At 40.7% G+C, this 24,166-nt stretch overlaps 1 long non-coding RNA gene across 1 annotated transcript; it reads right to left on the bottom strand.

Annotated features, from left to right (window-relative positions):
* Positions 1–17,391: 17,391 nt before the first annotated feature.
* Positions 17,392–23,782, bottom strand: LOC102800253 (uncharacterized). The gene is made up of 3 exons (XR_436794.3): positions 23,692–23,782; positions 19,636–19,686; positions 17,392–17,784 (listed from the first exon to the last, which is right to left on the bottom strand). It is a non-coding gene; the product is annotated as an uncharacterized LOC102800253 (long non-coding RNA).
* Between the last annotated feature and the right edge of the window lie 384 nt (positions 23,783–24,166).

Genomic DNA, 24,166 nt, shown 5'->3' with positions numbered 1-24,166 from the left:
CAACAAAGTGGCAGCCACAGTGTTTTGGCAAAGGTTTGCAAAATGGAATGACAGACTTTATTGTTCAAGATCAATTTTATCCTGTGCATAACTCGCACTGTACCACCAAACATTTCTTCCATCACCCTCGTCAAATGGAGTCCAGCACTCGTCCAGTATCCGTTTATGTTTTTTCACATTTTGACCCAAATACCTCCAACTTTTATCAAAGATCCTCTCTCCAGTGTCTGTGTTCTTTAACTAGCTTAATTCTTTCCAATCTCAGATATGGCCCATTTTGCAACGTTACAAGTCCAGCATCCAGAACCCATTTCATTAGTGCTGACTTTGAGTCATCATTCACAGGACAAGGACACAAAAGAAGACTCTGGAGACAAGTAGAATTAACAAAAAGTGAGCAGTTTGATTAGACGGCTTGTAAAAGTCCACAAGGGCGCAGAAAGGAACCAACAGGGCCGGATAAATGGCTGAACAGGTACTGAGACAAAGAGCAAAGGAATGACAGGACTGTGACACTCACTCACTCACTCACACTGAGGGCTAATCAATAGAATGAGATGCTGTGGAAACAAGACAAAGGTGAAACTAATGAGGATAACGGCACAGAGGAAGTAAAAATAAGTGCAAAACACAGGAGATACACGACTACCAAAATAAAACAGGAAATAAGAAACAAAAACTGAAACAGGTGTTCACAGAGACTTTCCACAATGGATGACTACGGATGAAACACTGAAAGAACGAATAAACTCAAACTGGTAACAGAGAAAAAACACCCAGAACATAAAAGTAAGAGAATACAAGTGAAAAAGCTTGAAATCACACCTACACAATAAACAACATTAAGGACAAGACACGCTGAAATCCAAAAACAGACAATAATTCTGTTTTTGGATTCATACATTTCTAAAGCGAATAAAACCTCAGATTCAAATCCCAGGATCATGACACTTTGATGGGTATTTTATGTATTGAAGCTTTTGGCTGAGAACTTGTTAGGTCACCTGTTTCTTTAACTGGAGATGCACTTGTTTGTCTGTTTTGTACTATGGGCTTCCTCTTCTCTTTCTATTGTAGTTAGAGATACTTTGTGCTTTTATGAGTCCACACTTTTGTATGTGTTCGCTTTTGGTCGGCAGCCTGTCACAGCTCAACTAACTACACTTATTCTTTTTAATGACCCATGGTATTAATGAATTGGAAAAGTTGTTATGTATGTATAACAACAAACTATTCTAAAACATGAATAGTTAAAGGAGCATGAAATAAAAATATAACAAAAAGGAATTAGAATAGAATATTGCATAAACATGTACCATTCTTAGAGACCCAAAAGTTTTGAACTGTGTCATTTGGGGATTACATTATCTTCTCATTTACAGCATAATGGCTGGTGTAATGATAGGCTGTCCATTTAAAAAAAAATATATAAAGAACTCTAAGCATTTGGCTTTTACTTGATGAGGCTAGTAGCAAATATACAGAACTGTGCTTTATATATATACTTTTATATTAGCTGTATTTACTGAAACGTGCAAACATACATGGAAATGCAGCATGAAAAGAAAAACCAGAGTTTTCACAGTTTTGTAAGTGTGTTTGGGATCATGGTCATGCTGAAGAGTACACCAATCAGACGCTTTCCAGGTAATATTGCATTTGCATTGCTTTTTTGTGTTCATAACTCCATCAATTTGAACAAGATCTCCATCACTACCGGCTTAAATGAAGCCCAGAAAAAAAACTCAACATAGCCTCCACAGAGTTTTACAGATGGCTGTAGACACTCACTCTGGTGCCTCTCTGTTGACCTTCTCCTCATATTTCCATCAGACTTGTTTCCACTAATTTTCAGTCCAGTTTCAGTTCTGTTTCCCGTCCTTAAGAACGGCTTCTCAACAGGTGCCATTTCTTTCCTGAATGCAACACCTGTGGATTAATTTGCATTATTATCTTTAGTCTCTTTTCTTTTCATCTCTGCAGGTACAATAAAAATGTTGTATTCAATCTTTCTTATCATATGAACACAGCAGCTGATTCAGATGACCAACAGATGGCAGTGTTAGCCTTAGAAAAAGACAGCTGATGGCCACAAAAGATGGTTTAAAGTACAGAGACTTTTAAATGTGACTATCACCAAGCAACATGAAAAACTGAGCAAACAAACAAAATTTCTGAGCTGTGCAAATGAGCATATTTTTTATTTTATTTTTCACAAATGATATCTGGAAACCTCAAAGGCAGTTGTTTCAGGTATGTTTTCTAGCACTGGCGGTTTACCTAATTACCTTCCACACAACAAATGCATCATACGAGGTGCATTTGTTGTGCAAAAGATCACTCTCAGTACATGAGTTCATTACTTTTCAGTGTGCACTGCATAATGTATTTTGTCATCGGCACTGCTATAATACATTTCTGTCAACATACGTTATGTCTTATTATTGCAGGAGAAAGATGAGAAGATAATAAGAAGTTGCCTGATTTCTCCTTGGTCAAATCAAAGTCGTTCTCACATTTTGCTCCCGGCACTGGCACATCATCCACAGAGGGAAGGAGGGGAGAGGGAGGTGGAGGAGGTAAACATATAGCTATACAGATGGGAGTTAGTGGTCCCAGTAAACACCTGGAGCCAGAGGGGAAATGAGATGATCTTATTCACATGCAAGTCTTGTGCTGCTAAAATTGCACAGCTTTTCATCCACTTCACACCAGAAGATAGGTAGGCATCACCTTTATTGCTGCTTTAGCTGTGAATAAATTTTTTCCCCCTCCCTGCTGACATTCAGGGTTCACTATGAACATGAACATATTATGTAATTTACTGCAAGGGGAAAAGAAAATGCCTCTGAAAAACGTACAACGCAAAATCATTACTCACACTCTGGGCTTCACAACAAAAGAGCCTTTTCAATCCAAACTGCAGGGTAGATGCTTATTTCCTAAAAGCTATTGATTGAAAATGGCACAGCTGAGGAGCGGCACAGGAGCCGTGAATGGAGACAGTAGAGTCTCACTTCCAGCCTTCTCCAGCTGTGAGCACTATTGCCGCCTGGTATTGAAGGAGGGGAAGAGGGCCGTCCCTGCACACGGTGTTTTTCATGCCACTTGTGAGACACTGCTGTCACTCCCACAAGAGATTGAGCATATAGTTTCGAGAGGTTTCCTTTCAAAAAGGCCAATGAACACGACCGTGTCTTCGCTGTATGCTTCCACGTGTCCTGGTTTGATGTAATTGCCATCACTAGCTATCCACACCATCTGGTTTCATCTCCTGAGCATGAACCCATTGGCACAAGCTTAATAACTGATAAGCAGCCATTATCTGTTGTTAGGGCAACTCGGTGCAGATGTCAGCTTAGTGCATATCAATACGGTCGATACATTACCCTCATTATTGCTTATATAACGTGCAACTCAGAGATCTACTCTGCCCTACCACCACCCCACACCCTTGACGCGCACACAAACACAGTGACAGATAACTGAGTGGGAGGAAGGAATGTCATATACCTCAGAATTTAGTTTGCATTGGCATCCAACATGACAGATTCCCTGTCTGGGTCGCTTAGCACTGATGGCTCGCAGAAAGGTTTTGCCTGTCTGCCTGACTCTCCTTCAGTTGCCCCTTAATTCTGCTCTGTTTCTTCGGATGCCCACCCTCCCCTTTGTCAAGGAGATGCCATAATTATGTAAGACTTATGTAAAGCTGTCGCTTGCTGGCAAACAATGAAATATTTCTAGCTCGGAAATCATAGGTTTAATGGTGATAACCATGAGAAATGTACACCCACGCATCGTGAAATGTATCATTTAAAACGAATAAAGTTGTCATTGGCTGTGTGCTTCATGGAAAGTTAAATATATGTGCCTGTGTAGTGTTAGCAGCTCAGTGAAGCTGCAGGGACTCTGTTGTGCTTTGATGCCAGCATGCTAACATAAGGGGGCAGTTGCAGTGGAGGCTGCTGTGACACCCTTAATAGAAACGAAGTAGAGTGGTGACAATTACTCTGCACATGCTCAGTTGCACTCTGTCGCTGCCTGTGGAGCAGCAGCAGGATCATTTTTACCGTGGGAGATTTCAGACGTCTTTTAAAGTGTTTTAATTATTAGACGGACAGGTTTTTTTCCTGCTCTCTGAATTTTTCACACGTTTAAATTCTAATGTCAGCAAATATGCAAGATGACATGGCTGCAACACTGGGGTACATGGTTTAGCTCTTTGTCTGTCTGTGCTGATACATATTTCTGCTATACCAAAAAATAATGCATATTTTATGGTTTCAAACAGTATTAGAAATATGCTAATGCAATATGATTATGCTAATCATATTGCATTAGCCCAGTCAATTAGGAGACATGGTCAAGATGAGCTGCTGAAGTTCTAAACAAACAGTCAAAACTTAGAAAAAAGGTGACTTGATTGATTGTGAAGGTGGTATGGTTGCTGGTGCCATATCAGCTACTCTGCGTATTTCAGAATATTTATGTGCTGATCTGCTGGGATTTTTTCCACTGAACCATCTCTAGGCTTTATGAAGGTGGGGTCCAACAAAGAGAAAATATCCAGTGGGTGGCAGTTCTCTGGGAGAAATGTCAGAGGTCAGAGGAGAATGGCCAGACTGCTTCAAGCTGATAGCACAACTGCAACTGAAATAATCAGTTACAGTTGCTTCTAATAAAACAGTAGAAGTTTGGAAAAAATGCTGCGTGGTCTGATCAGTCTTGAGTCTTTCTGCTGCAACATTCAGATGGCACAGTCAGAAATTAGCATGAGAGGATGGTTTCATCCTGCCTTATATTAATGGTTAAGGCTGGTGGTGCTTTGACGTGTGGGGGGTATTTTCTCAGCACACATTGGGTCCCTAATTACCAACCAAACCAACAAGCAACTGCAGCGAGCAGACAGCGACAGCACAACCTGCACAACGCTAAAACCTGCAAAGTTTAATTTCTCTCTCTGTCTGACTGGTTTTGCTGCCTTGTTTTCCTTTCTTGTTTCTGTCTTGATTATGTAACCCAGCTGGAGAAACGGGTAAAAATAAGATGAGCTTTATAAGGTATTTGTTTAGTTTCAGAATCATTCTTTTATTTGTTTTATTTTATTGTCACAAGAAGTGGAAATAATGTGTTTATTTCCACACTTCCTGCTGTGCCTAGCAGGAGCTTTTATTTTGAAGGTTAACAGGAAGGTATGTGTTTTTACATGGCGTAGTGTGATACCAGCCATTGGAGGAAAAGAAAAATCCGAAGCTATCTTGATTAGCAGCAGAAACTGCCGCGGTTACGGAAGCAAGGCTTCATAAAAGTTGTCAAAAAGTGTTCAGAAGTTATCGGCTAACATTTCAATAGTGAGTTGAATGTTAGACAGAGCTGCCGAAATCAGCAGAGGTGGCGGCTAAGTTAATAGTGTTCCACGTGTCTCGGTAAGCTAACTGATTTACCTTCTATGTTCAATGATCGTAACAATGATGCTAATCATAGTAGTTAATGCATATTTTTCTACTGTATGTTGTTGATGAGCGTTTGTGTTATGAGGGAACAAATGCAATTTGATAGCTTTTGTGCTGAATTTAGTGTAACGTATGTTCTGAAGAAATTTAAGCTTTAACATTTGTATTTTATTTGTCTAATAATTGTGTTATGTGTGTGTCTATTGCAACTATGTTGGTTAGACAGAAGTTCTAACATGAGTTACAATTTAATTTGTTAACTGAAGAGTACTGCAATTTTTCAGGATGTAAGTAATTGCAAATTGCAGTTATTGTTGTTGAATTTATGATTAATTTGAATGCTGGAAGAAGTGATAGATGAGAGACTATAAACCTGTTTTTAAATACAGGTCAGGTCTTTTAGTGAGCTTTGAGTTCCACGAGAAAAGACCAGTGATTCCAATTGATGGCGAGCCTCCCAGTGTGATTTCCAGGATCCAGATCTGCACAACCAGTCAGACGGCCAACGGTTTATCTGGTTTCTGGTAGGATTCCACCAGTCACCCCAGCTGGCAACAGTGAGCGGATAAAAAAAAGAGTGCACTCTAGACTATAAAAACACTAAGTGTGAAACGTCACCTTTTTTTGCTGACTGACAGATCATTGCAGATCATTCCCTCATTCGATCTGTGTTTTGACTTGACTGACCCTCTACTCTATAAACTCTGAGGAACAAACTGAACTATAAGGTTGCAACCTAAAATACTTTCAAAGGGACAATTTCAATGATTAAGGACAATGCATTTTATTTCTATTTTATTTTAAGGGCCGTAGTTGTTGTTTTGCTGTGAAACTGTTATTGTTGAAACTAAAGTCACAGTTAACTGAAATTTCTGTGTGTTATGATTATTCGCACTCATGTCCAGCTCCTCCCCGAACCTAGAGTGAGGTGTACTTACCCAGGAGTGGGTTACAATTATGATTAATTATTGTTACCTCATCCGTCCTACCATCCACTTTTCTTTTCATTGTTTTACACATGTATTGTTTTCACCTAACTGCACAAATAAAAAGGCTCTCATTGTCCGCTAACAGTGAGTGTTTGTTGCTGTTTGGCTGACAATTCAACGTTAAATCTGTGGAAACGCTGCTGCTGCTTCATTATGCTTGCCTGCACTAATAATAGACTAATTAATCAGCCAGTGATGCACTCTATTATTTCTTATTCAATAAAATGTCAAACAATAGCAATGCTTCTCGCAATCTCTCAAAGTCCAAATTAAATCAATTTGTTATGTCAAAATGACAAGTAATTAGTTTCTCCAATACCATTTTATTTTTTAATGGATTTAAATATATCAAGTAGCTCTCATGTGGGAGATGCGTGTGTTATTTCTTCTCAGAGGTTTGTTTGACTTACAACACAACCAGCAACAAATTGAGTTTAGCTCAGCCTGAGCTGCCACGGGGCATCCAGAGGGCTGAGTCACTCGGTGAACCGAAGTTATGCCAAGAGGAGCAGACAGGGGGAAAGCCCAGGCCTCTTCCTCTGCAGTGGGGGAATCACTCCTTGTTAAATGTGGACGTGGTTTATTGGGTCACCTCCATTCTTGTGGCCTGATTAGTGGAGCATGGTCATGCAGATTTGAGCAGAGGCAGCTGGATTAGCATGATGCTCCAAGCACTGATACATTTTGTGTCTCAGGGGTGAAATGCAGGCTTGCAAAATGACTGAATCTATTTGTCTGGGGTTATCAGAGGGAGCTCTTCAGATTCAGTGAATATCTTGGCCAGTGGGCATTACTGACAAGCCCTGGGGGGTGTGTGTGTTTACTGAGATGTGATGTGGGCTGCAGAGGGCGTAATGTGATGGCTGGCAGGAGTCAAATCTTCAGATTAAAGCATAAAGCTTATGTCAGTCCCGCTGTAGGTGTACAAATCAAAGGCATGCCATATTTCTGCTCATGTTTCACTTTGAAGTGACAGATTCACTGAAAAAAAAAATTCAGTCATGTATCAAAATTCTGTTTTTTATTTATTTTTAGTTTATTTGAAAGTATGTCTGACCTCAGCTCTGTCCAGTGTCTTGTGGTTGTTGGGGGGTTTTTTTTTCTTTAATTTTCCAGTTTTGTCCTCTGCTCCTTCTTTTAAAGCCATCCATGTGCAATCCAGTCTCATTCTTGGGTGTTACATAATTTTGTCAGTTGCCACCGAACCTCACCATTCTGCTCAAGGTGCATTTTTTCACCCATCCTTGAAACACTTGCTGCATCAATATTAGCTATCATTTTAGAGTTTTAGCCACCTACAGCATCCGCAAGTGTAGGTTAAGTGAGTGGAGGTGATGTAAGTCGTGGGTTTATGAGACAGTGGTGGTCGACTTCCTGCTGGTATCTTGATGTTTTCCACTTTGAAATTTGTGGTTTAGAAACCTACAAGCAGCTCAGTTTAGGGAAAGATTATTGACACACCATCATATTTCCTGTCCCCAGGAACAGCTGGACATATTTATGTTATCTAACTTTTATTTATACAAGTTGTCCCATTGAGACTAAATGTCTTATTTACAAAAGACCCTTTTCAGACAAACACAAATTACAAATTACAATAATTAAAGTTACTTCATATTTCAAACCATAGGGAGCACACATGAATCCAACTGTGGTGTGTTATTCTTTTAGTTACTTATATTTTATACAATCCCAATTCCAAAAAAGTTGGGCTGTGTAAAATGTAAATAAAACAGAATATAATGATTTGAAAATCTCATAAACCCATATTTTATTCACGATAGAACATAGAAAACAAATATTTCAATTGACATGTTTTACTCAAGTTATAAGCTCATTGTGAAAGTGATGGCAGCAGCACATTTCAAAAAACCTTGGACAGGGCCGCGTGTGCCACTGTGTGATATCCCCTCTTCTTTCAGCAAGACCCCGTGTTTTATCAGAAATGTTGTCCATCAAACACCGAGGTCAATTCAATTATTTATTAATCAAAAACTGAACAAAACCATGATTCTTACAAGTGTGGTAGAAACAGAAGAAAGGGGTGGGGCTAAATAAGCTTCTTCCTAATCCTTGTTGAACATGACGAGTTATGATTTATTTGGATTATTTTGTTTTCCCTATGTTTTGTGTTTGATTGATTTTTTTATATCAAATATCAAGTTTGACCTTAGACCTCTGACTTCTTCTATAAGTTCAAATAAGGTTTTCAGTTTCAGTTTTCAGTTTTATTTGTCATATGCAAGTTAGCACAGGGTCAACATTGCAATGAAATGTGTTTTACGAGCAGCAGTCACTCAGCAGCATGATACAGTAGGAGAAAATATAATAAAATATAATAAAATAAAATATAAAAATATAAAAATAGTAAGGAGCTAAATATTAGAGAGACATGGTAAAAGAGAAAAGATGACTAAATATATATGTATCTATAAATATAAATATATGTACACTAGTGATTAAATAAGAAAATCTTGAAAAGAAATATGACGGGAGGGTAGATGGGATATTGCACAGGAATGAGCAGCAGAAAATTACAGTATTGCACTTTAAATATAAATATCAAAGGTCAAACTTTCATAAAATGCCTTTTATTTTTGTCTGTGAAGGTTCTCAGTCATCCAGGTCATCGTAGTCAAAGGAGCTTGCAAAGAAAAGCGTCTGGACTTCTTTAAGTTACTTGAAGACGTTTCACCTCTCATCCGAGAGGCTTCTTCAGTTCTAAGGTCAAATGGTGGAGAGTCCCAGATATAACCCTAGTGGGAGTGTCCCCCCACAGAGGGACAAAAGGACCCCCTGATGATCCTCTAATCGCCTGAGCCAAGGTGTGGAACTGGGTGTGGGTCCCAATCAGCCAGAGTTTCGGGTGAGTTCATTGTGAAACCTGGCCCCACCTTATCATGCGAATTCCTGAGGTCAGATGGCCCAGGGTGTGAGTGGGCGTTAAGGCGTCTGGGAAGGGATCTCAAAACTGGATTATAGATGGCAGAGAGTTGGTGTCGTAAACCACCGCCTCTGTTCAAAGATGGTCGCTCACAGTGGAGATAGATGGCTTCTTTCACTCCTCTTTCAAACCATCTGTCCTCTCTGTCCAAAATGTGAACATTGGCATCCACAAGCAGCTACAAAAAGAAAGCCACAGCTTGCCTTCAAGACCTGGAAAAGGACAAAATCACCGACCGCCCCACTAATCACCGCCTCCACCCAGGGGATGCCACACCCTGCATCCACGGACCTCCAAAAATCCACAAAGAAGCTGTCCCACTCAGACCCATAGTCAGTAGCACAAACCCAGCCACTCACAACACTGCAAAACACCTTGCCACCATCCCTGCCCCTCCCGTGGGGAACACCCCACACCACACCAAGAACTCCACCCACCCCAATGGTCGGGGTGGGTGGAGTTTTGGACAGAGAGGACAGATGGTTTGAAAGAGGAGTGAAAGAAGCCATCTATGTCCACTGTGAGCGACCATCTTTGAACAGAGGCGGTGGTTTACGACACCAACTCTCTGCCATCTATAATCCAGTTTTGAGATCCCTTCCCAGACGCCTTAACGCCCACTCACACCCTGGGCCATCTGACCTCAGGAATTCGCATGATAAGGTGGGGCCAGGTTTCACAATGAACTCACCCGAAACTCTGGCTGATTGGGACCCACACCTTGGCTCAGGCGATTAGAGGATCATCAGGGGGTCCTTTTGTCCCTCTGTGGGGGGACACTCCCACTAGGGTTATATCTGGGACTCTCCACCATTTGACCTTAGAACTGAAGAAGCCTCTCGGATGAGAGGTGAAACGTCTTCAAGTAACTTAAAGAAGTCCAGACGCTTTTCTTTGCAAGCTCCTTTGGCCTTTTATTTTTAAAACTTTGCCTAAAATTCTCATGCCTTTGTTTGTATTGGACCGCAATGCATGGTATATGGGTATTATAAATATCGCATTATAATTGTCATGTCAGATTTGACCTCTGACCTCACTTTTATATTTCATATCTGCCAACGGGGCAAATAATAAAAGCCAAACATTGCACTTGTTTTTACTGCACTACAAACTTCTAAAATTATTCTTAAAAAGGACAAATAAAATAAATACACACAAAATACAAACTATTCTCTTGAAAGTAAATACTGCCCAGAGTGTGAACTGCCTCGTGATTTCTTTTTTATTCACATTTTGTATCAAATTTGGGGTCATATGTGGATTTAGGTTCTCACTTATGTTTAATTTATGGATTGTCACACATGACATACACTGCCTATGGCACAGGTTAGGGTGGTGTGTGCGTTGCTGACAGAGTCTCCAGAATCAGAGCTCACGCTACTGATGTTTTTGGAAATTTACCTGTTTCTAAGCATTCACTGATTTCGTGGTGCAGGAGAAAACTCCCATATCTCTGAGAAAGTAATTTACTGTGGTGATATTCTGAGTGATTCAAAGACAGAAGCTTTGCAAACATTTTTGCCATTTTCAGTGTTCAACCTTAGATTTTTAGCCTACAGAATATTTTAATGCTTTTACATAATTATATTCTCTAGACACAGTTTAAAGAAGGTCACCATGACAATGCCCACATACACACAGCTGAGTGGCTAACGAAGAGCCCTGACCTCACACCATCCAAAACCACTGGGATGATCTATGACACAAGCCTCGCCACGGCTACTGATGCAAATCTCAGCGAATCCCACAAACGGGCTCCAAAAAGTTGATTTAATCAGTCGTGTGGAGCTCTGCCTTTGACAGTGGTTTATGGGATTTTGGTTGGTTTCATTAAAATATTATTAAGGGTTATAGGCTACATGTTTTTCATTATTTCTTGCAAAGTTTTGTTCGTGGTCTGAGTCTTTAACAGGCTATATTGCTTTTTTCTGGCTTTGATGAGTATCAGGCAGCCAGCCCACTGCTGTGGTTCCCTGTAACCTCTCTTCCTCCTGCCACAGGGTCAGCTCTCATGATGCTTAGATGCAACCCTTTGGAAGTAGCTCTCCTGTATATTGCCCCTCATGGTCTGAAGTGGTACCTCGGTGGTGCTGAGAGAAGAAAGCATGCTGATTGAGCAGACATCATGCTATTCTCATAACCTCTCCATCCCACTCAAACCCCCCCCTGACAAAACCACAACCTATACAGCGAAAGAGTGTTTGCATGCAGCTGTTTCGATGAGAGTTTGAAGGGCGGTTATTGCTGCTGTTCTGTGCTAATTGTGTCTGAATGACATTTGATCAGACTTTTGTTTTACTGTCTCCACCTGTGGCTGGTTATCAGGTGAGGATTACAGGAGCAAATGTGAGCAAGAAAAATATTGCACTGCTGTTTTATTTGAGATTCTTCTTTTATTCTGTGTGGACATCATTTTGATTGCAGTGGATTATCCTCTACGATGGCACATAATCACTGATAATGCCCCCGTGAAGACAACTGAAGATGCAGGCTTCTTAGCATGCAGTAAGACTGTGGAAAGAGCTTTTTCTAAAACCGAAGGAGTACTTTTTCTGCTTAAACCCATCCATGTTTTTTTCCCTGTACCTATGACTGTAGGCAGACTGAGCAGTCGAACTCATGTCATGGCCCCTTGTTTTGTTACGTTTGTTGTTTTGCCCCTGCTATATGTGTTCCCCTGTTTAGTCTGTATGTTACGATAGAGTTTTCTAATGTCTCATTAGTTTCACCAGCATTAAATTGTTTCCACCTGTGTCTAATTTCCAATGAACAAGCTATAGACATAGTTCTGTCTTCACTCATCAAGGCCCTGACCTCTGACCGGTTCAACATACCCAAACTTTTTTTATCTGGATTCACTTAACCTGTCATCAGTAATCAGGATAACAGTCGCACAGAGCGATATCAGCATATTGTTAAGGTAACCCGGGTATTCACCTGCATGTTTGCATTAAAGGGGCAACATTAGCAGTATCTGCCCAATCACAACAATGGATAAATAAACTGGTAGAAGAGTGACGAATGCTACAGAGGAAGAAAAATATTTGATACAAGAAAAATTCTTCCTACGTCTTTTTCTCCCTCTTGTGGATCCAGTTTTGTCTTCTTTGCCCTTTTGTGGGTTTAGAGTGTTTTCTATCACCTGGTAAAGTTTAGTGACTTTAGCTCAGAGGTTCAAAACTGAACTGAAAAAGAAAAAAAAAGAGAAGGAAAACCTAGGATCATCTGAATAGAAGCATGAACGATGTCCTTGGTCAGCCTGGACAAGAGGACGTGAGGTGAAAACTGCATCTATCCACTGCAGCCACATCCTCGAGGTACTGTCACCTGATACCAGTGCAAATTCACGTTCATTTTGCCTCCTATACCAACCAAACAGTCAATAATAAACACAAACTTTTTAACCCACTAAAAAAGTAATGTACTGATTCAGTAATCCACCACATGTCAAAGGTTTTTTGCTTTTTGTTACAGTTTGCATTCTTAACTGTTCGAACGTTCGGTGCATACCTCTTTGCATACATTTGCAGTTATTTTGCCAGTCTCACAAGAATAAAGACCGATTAATTCAAAGACACCTTACTCTCAGGCTAACTGAAGACCAAAAGCTGATGTTGCCATGGTAGCAATATGTGACACCTTCTTCGACTTGTGACACTCGACAACAACACAAAAAAGAGGAAATGGTGGCTTGTAATTTGAGGTTTTTTTTATTATTAAGGAAGCAATGAGATGCAGTTTTCAGAGAACCCATTGAAAATGAAGAGCAGTGAGGTCATCGTCAGCCATGTTTGCCGAAGGTAAGCACCCGCATGAAAAATTAACAAGTCACGTTAAGAAGCCGGAGCATCCAGGCTCTGCTGCGGGTTTGCACAGCTACTGCTTTCTGTCACTGCATTTGTTTCCCAGTAAAATGTCATCATAACCGCTGAATTCTTCCCAAATACAAACATTTTCGACCACAGTAAATAGAGCTGGGTGTTTAGATACTGTCAGTCAGCCATGTTCTTGTTATTTGAAAGAAAAAAAAAAGTTGAAACTTGTCCTGCCTAACATGTCTAAGACTAAACTTCTTCGTGCAGCAGATGAATCGATGTGAAAGTCCATCTTTGTGATGTCTGACCTTGTGGTGAATAGGAGAATGTTTAAGAAACTACTCGATATTATAGACAATGCATCTCAACCGCTGCACTCCACACATTAGCCATAGACACACTCCCCTTCTCATTTCCACTGCACATCCATGACTCCTCTCCTCATATTGCAGTCCCAGAGCAGAGGAGGTGAGGCAAAGGGGTATTGAACAAAATGATCCTCCTCACCTTGCTTTAAAGTGTGGAAAATGTTTCCAAATGTTTTCACACTTGCACGTATAACATCTTCCAAAAACTTTTATATTAGATAAGAATAACCATACTAAATGTAAAATGCAGTTTTTAAATGCTGATTTGATTTTTTTTAAGACAAAGTTTATCCTTTGTGGAAAAAGTTAATTAATATTGTAACTGTGATTAACCACATCTTTTTGTGGCTGAGTTCAGTTTCACTGGCCATTCCCAGGCCGGATTACTGCCAGGCCTGTTGAATCACAAAATAAAAATCTGTCTGACAAAGTGAAGCAGGCTAAAATATCTCAAAAATGAACAGATCATGTCACGATCCACAGAAACATCTATCGTCTATCATTCTGAAAAGGGTCACAAAGACATTTTTAAGGCTTTGGGACACCAGTAAACCAAAGTGAGAGCCATTATCCACAAATGGAGACAACTTGGAACAGTGGTGAATGTTCACAGGAGATCAACGACTGATCCAGGAGGTCAGAACCCAGAACAACGTCTAAAGAACTCTGTTCCTTGTCTTGGTTAAGGTCAGAGTTCATGATTCAACAGTAAAAATGAGACTGGGCAAAAACAGCATCCATGGGAGATCCAAGGAGAAAACCACTGCTGACCAAAAAGAACACCAAGACTCGTCTCACATTTGGCAAGAGAGAAAAATAAGAACATCTTGACAATCTTGATGATCCTCAAGACTTTTCAGAAAATATTCCGTGGACTGATGAGACAAAGGATGAACTTTTGAGTGTTGTTACACGTGTTATAAATTAACACAGTATTTCATTTAAAAAAAACAAAACAAAGACCAACAGTCAAACATGGTGGTGGTAATGTGATGGTCTGGGGTTGCTTTGCTGCTTCAGGACGACTTACTGTAACTGATGGAAACATTAGTTCTCTCTACCAGAAAGACCTGAAGGAGGACGTCTCTCCATCAGCTCATGCCCTGAAGTTCAAGCTCAGTCAGGTTATGTGCCAGAACAATTATCCGAAACACACCAGTAAGTCAACCTCTTAATGTCTTTTTTATATTTATGGACAATTTTACTTAAATTAAAAATACATAGAAACAGTAATCGACAGAAAATCCTTCTGTAAAACGATACACGTGTGTATCCTCCGTTATCGCTCTTCTAGCGAAGCCGCCGCTCCGCTCTGCCCTGCAGATGTATTTTTAGGAGCTGAGACACGTCTGACAACATGGTGTACTGAGATTGATTTCCAGGTCACACACAGGAGGAGGCACAAATTAGTGAAACAGGACAACCGACGTAAAAACGAAACACAACCATCAGTCTTTATAACCTCTCCGATGTCAGTGTGCTGGGTCGTTGACTCAGCATTTTGAGTATATTTTGTATTTTTGATCCCTTTTTGCTATTTTGGGGAAATGTTTAACTTCTACTGTTTACAGTTTGCATAGAGTTTAGACCTGGTTAGGCTGTAAGTTTAATTAGAATTATGATCCATGTTTTCTTGTTGATGTGTATGTATATGTTCGTTAAGTTATGTCTGTGTCTCTGGGCCATCTGACCTCAGGAATTCGCATGATAAGGTGGGGCCAGGTTTCACAATGAACCCACCCGAAACTCTGGCTGATTGGGACCCACACCCAGTTCCACACCTTGGCTCAGGCGATTAGAGGATCATCAGGGGGTCCTTTTGTCCCTCTGTGGGGGGACACTCCCACTAGGGTTATATCTGGGACTCTCCACCATTTGACCTTAGAACTGAAGAAGCCTCTCGGATGAGAGGTGAAACGTCTTCAAGTAACTTAAAGAAGTCCAGACGCTTTTCTTTGCAAGCTCCTTTGACTACGATGACCTGGATGACTGAGAACCTTCACAGACATGTGTCTCCCTCCGTGTCTCCGCTCGCTTTTCTGTTCCCATGTTTCATGCCATGTCTCCCCAGCCCTTCATCTCCCTCTCATTCTTTATCCCTTGCTCGCTCTCTCACTCCCTTCCTCCCCTCCGTGTCCCTTGCTCCCCGAGTTCCAGTCATGTCTTGTGTTTCATCTCCCTCTGTTTCCATGTTCTCCTGTTCTTTCCCGGTCCCAGTGTCAAGTCTGTGTGTCTTAGTCTGCGCGGTTCCTGTTTTATTTTGATGGTCTCTTATCTCGTGTTCAGTTTTGCTTCCTCTTGTGTCATTAGGCCTATTCATCCCAGCTGCGTTCCTCGTGTGTTTCCACTTCCCTCGTCACCCTCATGTGCATTTATTGTGTGAGTTTCCCTGTGTTCATCATCAGGTTATCTGCGCACCTCTCCTTGTGTGTCCAGGTTTCATGGTTTCTTAGTTTTCCCAGTTTATGTTACAAGTTTGGGTTACATTCTGTTTTTTTCGTTATTTTGTGTCTTTGTGTAAAACCTAAATAAAAGGCTCACAAATTTAAGTTTGTTTCCACACCTCGTTTTGTCTGCGTTTGGGTCCTCACCTCAAACTCCAAGAGTCTGCAGCAGCAGGCTGTAACATCCCGTTTCAAAATCAGCTAAAACATTAACACAGTACCAGTGCAGAACGACTCTGAACAGGTCTGATTGTTTAAATGCTTGGTGTCCTTAACATGCACGACTATCATCAGCATCTCTTGATTCCTCTCCTGCTTTTGCAGCAGCGTCTGAGTTTGGAGCAAGCAGGAAAAACAGGTTTGAGTCTCCATGTGTACCTTTCTTCCAGCTTCTCTCTCAGGCAATTATGAACCATGGCTCTTTCCCCTTCATTAGATTAGCTCCCATGGTCTACCAGAGTGTTCAGGAAGACCATAGTCATTACCCAAGCTACTCCACGTTACTGGCAGCACAAAAGCCCCGCTTTCACCTAGTAATTTGAGTCAGACAGACTCATCAGGGCAGGAGACAACAGTGAGATATGGAAGTACTACTGCCACTATCTGCAGATATCTATGTCCTGCACCGCCTTGATTACACAGGAGGATTTAGAGTGCACACTTGGCAGAGGCGACGTTCCTGGGGACATATTAGGCTCATTAGTTCCCCGGGCTTCTGCCAGTGGAGTACTTCAGCCGGAGGGATTTGTTGTACACAGTTGTCAGAGTGACAAACAGGGATTTTCACAATAATAGAGTTCTTAATAGAGTAGATGCATAACAGTCGGCCATATTCCCGCCACAGAGGCTGTTTTGGTCCCTTTTTGAAAATAACTTAGCGGTCTGTCGCTCCCACTGGAACGTATCATTAAACGCACACTGGTATCTCTGGGGCAGCGCACAACCTTAATATCAATAAGGATCCAATCACTTATGTAATCAGGCAGGAAATAACAAGATCTCATTTGTTGGCAAGGGAAATGATGCAGCCCATAAAAAGATGAAAAACAGTATTAATTGCTAAGATCCTGTGCATAGGGGGCCCATTGTCACGCTATATGATTTAGTCGTAATTCGACATGTTTGTGAATCCACGTGCAGAGCAAAAGGCTCAATTATAGAAACGAATAAGCCAGGGAGTTTTAATTTTTTTGTGCTGCTGGGAGTGTGGGTGTGGATTTCCCTTCAAATAAAGATGCAGCAGGCCGTGCGTGTACATCACAGAAAACACTTGTTTATTTCTGGTCTGGCAGCTCGGTAATGACAGAAAGTTTTTCAGTCATTCCAGAGACCGTCAGGTTTTCATCGCTTATGAGTTGAGTAATGATACAACCGGGTGTGAAATTGCTTTCCTCCCTGTAATGTCAAACAACTACTTAAGGAGAGATTATTGCACAAGGGATTTTAGCAAGCCAAAAAAACCCTCCAACAAAGCTGTCAATCACATCAGGTTTGGTGCTCGTGGCACAGAGCGTACACTTCTGTGTGCTCTTTGTCGCTGGAATAAAGGAAAACCGGCAAGAAGAGGTGCTCAAAGTCTGTCTACTCCAAGTGACTGTTTGGGGCAAAAATATGGGATTCGTTTTGCTGTCAGAAAGTTGAAAAGCATCTAAAGTTGACTTTACGGATCAGCTTGTTGACTGGAGCGAGACCTGCTGTGGCTTAAAGGAGATGGAGGACCCACTGGGCTGTTTCCACATTTCGACTGAGGACATTTCTCCAGAAAAGAATTCTGAGGAAAAAAAGAAGAAACTTTAGTTTGATGCTTCACTGCCAACATTAGGGTATACATCTGAAAAAACAAAACATTTGAAAAAAACAAAACAAAACAAAACACATCTAAAAATACAGTCGTTACTTCTGCTGAGGAGACTGTTTGACTGGTTCAGTTTGTTAGCAGGTTACTCAAAGTTTTGAAAAATTTATCAGAGCTGAAGGTTTGTCCAACTTCAGAGTGATAAAGTCAACCGGAATCTGGATCCAAATATTGGCTGTGATTCAGGAGGTAGAGCAGGTCATCCTGGTGATTTAATCCATGAGTCTACATGCCAAAGTACCCTTGGGCAAGAACCCTGAGTTACTCGTCATTTATTGGAGTGTAAATGTTAAACATACCCTACATCCGGTAAGGTAGAACAGCGCTACATAAGAGCAAGTTCTATTATCACTGATCCATCCTTTTTCTCACAAGATATATGGTAATATTAGGGGTTTGGGATACATTCAGCAGCTCATCAGCTGCTAACATCCATACCCAAGGCCAACTTGGAATAAAGTAGCTAACCTAAGAAACACGTCCTTGGACATGTATTTGGAGTCTCCATCTATCTGACCAGGAGGTTCAAAACAAGTAGTGATGGGATTTCTGGCTCTTTTTAGAGAACCGGCTCTTTTGGCTCGACTCACTAAAAAGAGCTGGCTCTTTTCGGCTCCGAACCGGCTCTTCAGGTTGTTTTGTTGCTTTTTTTGGGGGAAAAAAAAACCCCCACGGCTCGCGATAAGGAGCCAGCTCGCGTCGTTCACGTCAAAGATCCGGCTCTAAGAGCCATTTCGTTTGCGGCCGACACATCACTAAAAGCAAGAACCATCTTGCTGCAGAGTGACAGCACTAACAGCTGTGACATTCTGCCCCCTTTCACAAAGACATGTGAAACTGAATTTGTAATGTTGGGAGATGTTGTCTTGAAGTTTTCAAGAAAATATCACAAATAAATCCAGATCTAAATATCCAATTCGATTCACAGATTCAGTCCATTTACGGTGTAATGCAGCGGTCCCCAACCTTTTTTTGCGCCACGGACCGGTTTATGCCCGACATTATTTTCACAGACCAGCCTTTAAGGTGTTGCGGATAAATACAACAAAATAAAACTAGTACCAGTACCAAAAAAAGAAGATTTATTCATAACTCACGTGAAAAGACCAAGGAAAACCGAGTTAACAATAACAAAATAACGCTAAAAACCATACATTTCACACCTGAGCCTCAACTCTTGCGGCCCGGTACCAGTCCGAGGCCCGGGGGTTGGGGACCACTGGTGTACTAAAGGACATTTTCAGGCTTGGTTTCGCTCAGACTGCTTCTCTTATGCATCCGTGACCGCGACTGGCACTGCAGCCTCGATGGATGTGCTGTGGGAATACAAATAGGCTCTGCAGTTGGAATAGATTGGTCATTAAACGGCCTCTAACCTGGGTGATGCCTGAATGCACACTCGATGCAAATAATCCACACACTGTAGTGAGAGGCAGCAATCAGAATATAACTGATGTAAACTGCCTCCTGCTGCAGGGCAGTTTCTCCTGACCCAATTCCACCTACATTTTCTGGAGTTTATTACCATCCATTCACAATTATATCCACACCTACCAACAGTTTAGAAACACCAGTTTAGCTAACAAACACAAAACTTCACACGGAGACGTTTGAACCAAAAGTGAGAAAAGCATGCAAGAAAGGAAAACTTCAGACGATGCCCTAAATTAAAATTTTTTAGGAGTTTAACAGCTTACCATTTTGATTTAGATTTATTATATATTAATATCTATTAACATTTAATAAAACAGACTTGGGTCAACTTACCAGCTGTCTTTCCATGGACCTGAGCACAGCTTCCACATCTAAAACCCAGCTCTGTGTGGCGCAGGAGGTGGGTGCGGGTTGTCAAAGGGGACACAGGGAAAGCAACAAAATGAAGTATTTCATCATTTAAAGAAAGATGTTGCAAACGAAATTGGCTCATGTGCCTTTTGATCACAGCAGACACAGATCTGAGCATACAGAGAGGTTTCACATTTTGGTTGATAAAATATTAAAGAGGCTCCGGGAGGCAGCCAACCTTACTGCACCTCTAATGCACACAGGTGGTCTGCTTCAGTTTAGATGGAAAGGGCAGCCTTCAGTGTAACCAATTTAAACAACATACCTCACTTTACAGGACATATTTTCTGTTTGAAGATGCGCTACATTTGTCTCAAGGTCATGTTAAGTGTGTAAGGAGGTCCAGCATGAGCACAGTTTTTCAGCAAATACAAATGTTTTCTGGTTTTTGTCTCTTTTGTCATTGATTTGGAGTAAACCTTTACAACAAGGGACTCAGTTACTCATTAGTTGTTATTTTTTTAAGTAATTGTTGTTTTAGTTGGTCATCAGGAAGAAAGTCTGATTTATGCATCATTACTATTCTTTTATACAGTATATATATATATAACACCAGACTGGACCCCGTTTTGGTTCCTTCAGAGGGGTGTTAGTGTTAATTTTTTGTAACACAGAGTCAACAAGATGCTGGAAATATTCAGAGTTTTTGGTCCATGTTGACGTGACAACATCACACAATCATTGCAGATTTGTTGGCTGCACATCCATGATGTGAAACTCCCGTTTCACCACATCCCAAAGGTGCTGTGCTGAACTCAGATCTGGTGGCTGTGGAGACAATTTGAGTGCAGTCAGCTCATTGTGATGTTCAAGAAACCAGTTTGAGAGGATTTGAGCTTTGTGATTTGATACGTTGTCCTGCTGGAAGCAGCCATGAGTAGATGGGTACACTGTGGTCATAAAGTGATGGACCTGGTCATCAACAACACTCAGATAGGCATAACTTATGTCCAGTTGGTGCAAAGAGGCCCAAAGTGTGCCACAAAACATTACACCACCAGCCTAAACTTTTGACACAGGGCAGGATGGATCCCTGCTTTCATGCTGTTGAAGGCAAATTCCGACCCTACGATTTGAGTGTTGCAGCAGAAATTGGGTCTCATTAGACCAGCCAACATTTTAACAGTGTTCCAGTTTTAGTGAGGCTGTGCAAGTTCAGAGATGCTCTTCTGCAAACTGTGATTCTAATGAGTTACTGTTGTCTTTAGCTTTAAGCAGTCTGGCTATTCTCCTTTGACTTCTGACATCAAAGTTATTTCACCCTGAGAACTGAAAAGTTTCTAATTTCAGATCACTCTCTGCAAACTCCAGACAAGGATATGTGCAAAAAACCCAGCAGAAATACTCAGACTGGCCATGACCAGTGACTTTTATAAATAAAAAGGATAAATTAGAGTCTGTAATACCAATGTGTCAGCACTGCAGCTGTACTCAATTCATTGTAGTAGTTTAGTGAATGAGTCGCCCATGGCAACTTGGGAAAAATTGTGCTTTTATAATTGACAGAGCCTCCTGGGTGGAAGGGGTTAAGGTATTTAATTTCCACTTAAATTAAAAGTTCACACACAGCTGGAGACAGATCTGTGCCGATGGGCGGATTTGTCCTCGTCTCTCTTAATATTTGCTGTGAGCACAGCATGGTGCAGTTCTGCTTCATGGTCACTGTGAGGTAATTTACTTGTGTTCACAGCTTCATTAACCAAACTAATTAATACTTTAATTGGTACATATTTCTATGACATTTTTTAATATCAGCTCAGTCAAAAAACACAAAAAATGTAGGTGGGTGCCTGATTGTAAGGCAGTGTTTTATCCTGTATTGGTAAACACATATATAAGCATGTATAGACAAGACATAATTTAAAGGACAATCTTGAGCACTTGACTCCTGCTGTCAGGTGATCTGGTGGCTCCTTTTAGGGTATTTGTTGGACATGTTTTGTGTCCATTTTATGCTTTTGGAGGAAAGGGTCCATGAAAAATAGTACAGTTATTCTGAGTGTTCACCTATGGTGAAACATTTTTATCCTATTTGAAGTGATGTCTTTAGATCTAACAATGCCAAAAGGGCATATGGGCCAACTGAACGAATAGATGAGTATGAAAAAGACGAGTTATATGCTATGGCCTTAAATGTCACCAGTTAAACACCTATGGCAGATTTGTACTGATATAATTGACACCATTCTCCATCACCAAGTGAACGAATATGTGTTGAAAGACTCGCTTTTCTCCCACATTATTATTGGTTCTGTAGAAAACAAACATTTCTGAAGTCTGGCTTTTACCCAATGTACATGAAGGGAAGGCTTTAAAAAAATTATAGCAAGTAGGTTGGCCTGTGTAATGCCTTACTCATCAAGGACAGTAACAAGTTACCAAAAAGTCACAAGCTTTGCAGATTTTAAGGAATATAAATGATGGAAACTACCAGGATGAAAACGAGAGAGTAGTTTATTCTGAGAAACAGTTTTTGTTAAGAGTTATTTTTCAGATATGGCATAACAGTTTGCTAATCTACGGATACATCCAAACTATCCAGCTCTCCTTCACTGGTTCAGGTGGGTTTGCTATCCACAGAACTACAATATTTTGATTTGGAGCATTCAGACATTTTCTCGTCAGTCAAGCACTCAAACCGAATGTCTGAACCTGCAGTTCCTGTTGTAACTAACCAGAATTACTACTGGAACAAGACATCATCAGTAAGATCAAATTCTCCTCAATTTTATTCATAAAGTGCTAATTCACAACATCAGTTGACCCAAAGTGCTTTATATTGCAAGATAAAGACCCTTCAATATTAAAAATAAAATGCAACAATCAAACACCCTCCTATGAACAAGCACTAGCCAACAGTAGGAAGAAAAAAACTCTAACAGGAAGAAACCTTCTGCAGGCTTTAATGAAGTATAGTAAGGTATTATAAGATCTTTAAGTTATGACAGAGCCAGATTTTTCAAGATTTAAAATAAAATTAAAATTGTTGATTTAACAGGTAGTAAATGAAGAGAACCCTCTATGAAAGAAATATGCTCTTTCTTTCCAGTCCTTGTCAGTACTCTTGTCGAGGCATTTTGGATCTGCTGAAAGCTTTTTAAGGAACTTTTAGAACGACATGACAAAAATTAATTACAGTAATCCGGGAAGTAATAAATGCATGAACTAGCTTTTTAGCATTAGTCTGAGACAGGATGTTTCCCATTTTAACGATACAGAGCAGATGAATGAAGGCAGTTCTCCGTATTTGTTTAATGTGCACATTGAGGGACATATCCTGATTACAAATGACTACGAGATTCCTCACCGGAGGCCATGGTAACGTCATATAACATAAACATCTGGTTATAAACAAGTTTCTATAAACTGCGTACCTAAATTTTAACTAAATTTAGAAATTAGAAGTCAACCAGGCCTTTATTTCTTTAAGACATTCCTCTAGGTTAACTAGTTGATTTTTGTCATTGGGCTCAATAGATAGATAACGCTGGGTAAAATCTGCATAGCAATAAAAATGTATACAGTGTTTTCTAATAATATTGCCTACGGGAAGCATGTATAATGTAAAAAGTATCGGTAATGTAAAAAATATTAGTAAAACTAACCTGTCTCGTGATGGTTTGTAATGGACAGCTTAGTCAGTTCAATCTGACAAACACTAACAAGCTCAGTGCATTAGTACTTGTGATGATGAGCCTTAAATTCATTAACTGCTGTGTCCTTGAAAGAAGCAGCACGAGAAAAGTCATATGCAAATTATTCATATAATTTGCAGACATAATAAAGGAGCAGTGACATTGATCTTCTGATCAATAATCAGTGTGTTATTGAATTGACCAAAATAGATAGCATGCCGTCTAAATTACTTAGTATTGACTGTGCTGGCAGTAGTCAGCAATGTGCAGATGCTCTCAGTTTGTTCTGTACCTAGAAAACAAGCCTACATGTTCAGGACGGCTTGTGGAAAAACAGTCTTACTCTGTGGCTTTGTCTCTTCTCTATGCTCCACTCTCTCAGATCCCTCCAGTGCCCTGGCAACAATGCATCGGCTGCCCTGCTGTCTCCTCTCTTATCCATGATGTCGCCTCCACGCAGTGTGCTGGATCACAGCACTGACCAAACCAGCTCCTCAAAAGGGCCAACACAGTTTTCACAAAGTGTAACACGAGTCTGGAAACTGATCCCTGTTAACACAGAGCCAAACTGTCGGTGGTAGTCATTGTTTTTGGACATTATAAGGTCGCAGTATAGACAGTGCTGCCTTGTTACGGTCCCATTATCAGTCCAACAAAAGCTGAGAGAATGCACATCTTTTAATGATAGATTGCCTTTCAGTGCAGCGTTTCTAAATAATGGAAGCTGCTTCAGCTGGCTTTGGGCTGTGATCATTAGAGGAGGCTGGGGTGCATATGAGGGTTTTGTAGAATAATGCAGGTCTCACCTTTCCAGCATG

Source organism: Neolamprologus brichardi, chromosome 6 (genome assembly GCF_056152115.1).
Source record: "Neolamprologus brichardi isolate AB-2024 chromosome 6, ASM5615211v1, whole genome shotgun sequence".
In the NCBI taxonomy this organism is placed as follows: Eukaryota; Metazoa; Chordata; class Actinopteri; order Cichliformes; family Cichlidae; genus Neolamprologus; species Neolamprologus brichardi.
Note: the sequence above shows the minus strand (reverse complement) of the source record. Positions and strands in the feature narration are given on the sequence as shown.